Consider the following 3,387-nt stretch of genomic DNA (forward strand, 5'->3'; position numbering starts at 1 on the left):
AAGGATTCGGACGAGAACTCATCTGTTACACGGGCACTTCAACGTTTTTTAAACTTATTTGAACTCCGGACTTCTTTTGTGTTTAGTAAGCAGCATTCAACGCGACATCATCAATTTCCAACATGTTCTGACATCATTTGTTGTTTTTCGGTCATTTACCTAATTGTTTAGAGAGCTAAATGACCGTGAAATTGAAAATCACTACAAAATGAATTCTGAAAATGTTGAAACTTTGCATGGTATCATCATTTCACCCGCATAGCATGTACGAAAGAGTAGAGACGGTCACGGCAAAAACTGGACGCACTTCGTGTACAAACTGGACAAACTCTTTCGGAGTATCAGGGTTTCGGACGAGAACTCATCTGTTACACGACCAAATCAATGTTTTTTAAACTTATTTGAACTCCCGAGTTCTTTTGTGTTCAGTATGCAGCATTCAAATCGATGTCATCAATTTCCAACATGTTCTGACATCATTTGTTGTTTTTCGGTCATTTACCTAATTGTTTAGAGAGCTAAATGACCGTGAAATTGAAAATCACTACAAAATGAATTCTGAAAATGTTGAAACTTGGCATGGTATCATCATTTCACCCGCATAGCATGTGCGAAAGAGTAGAGAGGGTCACGGCAAAAACTAGATGCACTTCGTGTACAAACTTGACAAACTCTTTCGGAGTATCAGGGTTTCGGACGAGAACTCATCTGTTACACGACCACATCAATGTTTTTTAAACTTATTTGAACTCCGGACTTCTTTTGTGTTCAGTATGCAGCATTCAAAGCAACGTCATCAATTTCCAACATGTTCTGACATCATTTGTTGTTTTTTGGTCATTTACCTAATTGTTTTGAGAGCTAAATGACCGTGAAATTGAAAAGCACTACAAAATGAATTCTGAAAATGTTGAAACTTGGCATGGTATCATCATTTCACCCGCATAGCATGTACGAAAGAGTAGAGACGGTCACGGCAAAAACTGGACGCACTTCGTGTACAAACTGGACAAACTCTTTCGGAGTATCAGGGTTTCGGACGAGAACTCATCTGTTACATGGGCACTTCAATGTTTTTTAAACTTATTTGAACTCCGGAGTTCTTTTGTGTTCAGTATGCAGCATTCAAAGCGACGTCATCAATTTCCAACATGTTCTGACATCATTTCTTGTTTTTCGGTCATTTACCTAATTGTTTGGAGAGCTAAATGACCGTGAAATTGAAAATCACTACAAAATGAATTCTGAAAATGTTGAAACTTGGCATGGTATCATCATTTCACCCGCATAGCATGTACGAAAGAGTAGAGACGGTCACGGCAAAAACTGGACGCACTTCGTGTACAAACTGGACAAACTCTTTCGGAGTATCAGGGTTTCGGACGAGAACTCATCTGTTACACGGGCACTTCAATGTTTTTTAAACTTATTTGAACTCCGGAGTTCTTTTGTGTTCAGTATGCAGCATTCAAAGCGACGTCATCAATTTCCAACATGTTCTGACATCATTTGTTGTTTTTCGGTCATTTACCTAATTGTTTAGAGAGCTAAATGACCGTGAAATTGAAAAGCACTACAAAATGAATTCTGAAAATGTTGAAACTTGGCATGGTATCATCATTTCACCCGCATAGCATGTACGAAAGAGTAGAGACGGTCACGGCAAAAACTGGACGCACTTCGTGTACAAACTGGACAAACTCTTTCGGAGTATTAGGGTTTCGGACGAGAACTCATCTGTTACACGGGCACTTCAATGTTTTTTAAACTTATTTGAACTCCGGACTTCTTTTGTGTTTAGTAAGCAGCATTCAAAGCGACGTCATCAATTTCCAACATGTTCTGACATCATTTGTTGTTTTTCGGTCATTTACCTAATTGTTTGGAGAGCTAAATGACCGTGAAATTGAAAATCACTACAAAATGAATTCTGAAAATGTTGAAACTTGGCATGGTATCATCATTTCACCCGCATAGCATGTACGAAAGAGTAGAGACGGTCACGGCAAAAACTGGACGCACTTCGTGTACAAACTGGACAAACTCTTTCGGAGTATCAGGGTTTCGGACGAGAACTCATCTGTTACACGGGCACTTCAATGTTTTTTAAACTTATTTGAACTCCGGAGTTCTTTTGTGTTCAGTATGCAGCATTCAAAGCGTCGTCATCAATTTCCAACATGTTCTGACATCATTTGTTGTTTTTCGGTCATTTACCTAATTGTTTAGAGAGCTAAATGACCGTGAAATTGAAAAGCACTACAAAATGAATTCTGAAAATGTTGAAACTTGGCATGGTATCATCATTTCACCCGCATAGCATGTGCGAAAGAGTAGAGACGGTCACGGCGAAAACTGGACGCACTTCGTGTACAAACTGGACAAACTCTTTCGGAGTATCAGGGTTTCGGACGAGAACTCATCTGTTACACGGGCACTTCAATGTTTTTTAAACTTATTTGAACTCCGGACTTCTTTTGTGTTCAGTATGCAGCATTCAAAGCGACGTCATCAATTTCCAACATGTTCTGACATCATTTGTTGTTTTTCGGTCATTTACCTAATTGTTTAGAGAGCTAAATGACCGTGAAATTGAAAATCACTACAAAATGAATTCTGAAAATGTTGAAACTTTGCATGGAATTATCATTTCACCCGCATAGCATGTGCGAAAGAGTAGAGAGGGTCACGGCAAAAACTAGATGCACTTCGTGTACAAACTGGACAAACTCTTTCAGAGTATCAGGGTTTCGGACGAGAACTCATCTGTTACACGACCACATCAATGTTTTTTAAACTTATTTGAACTCCGGACTTCTTTTGTGTTCAGTATGCAGCATTCAAAGCGACGTCATCAATTTCCAACATGTTCTGACATCATTTGTTGTTTTTTGGTCATTTACCTAATTGTTTTGAGAGCTAAATGATAGCGAAATTGAAAATCACTACAAAATAAATTCTGAAAAAGTTGAAACTTGGCATGGTATCATCATTTCACCCGCATAGCATGTACGAAAGAGTAGAGAGGGTCATGGCAAAAACTGGACGCACTTCGTGTACAAACTGGACAAACACTTGCGGAGTATCAGGGTTTCAGAAAAGAACTCATCTGTTACACGGGCACTTCAATGTTTTTTAAACTTATTTGAACTCCGCACTTCTTTTGTGTTCAGTATGCATCATTCAAAGCGACGTCATCAATTTTCAACATGTTCTGACATCATTTGTTGTTTTTCGGTCATTTACCTAATTATTTAGAGAGCTAAATGACCGTGAAATTGAAAATCACTACAAAATGAATTCTGAAAATGTTGAAACTTGGCATGGTATCATCATTTCACCCGCATAGCATGTGCGAAAGAGTAGAGACGGTCACGGCAAAAACTG

Source organism: Triticum urartu, chromosome 3A (assembly GCF_056163025.1).
Source record: "Triticum urartu cultivar PI428250 chromosome 3A, HENAU_Tu73, whole genome shotgun sequence".
Taxonomy (NCBI): Eukaryota; Viridiplantae; Streptophyta; class Magnoliopsida; order Poales; family Poaceae; genus Triticum; species Triticum urartu.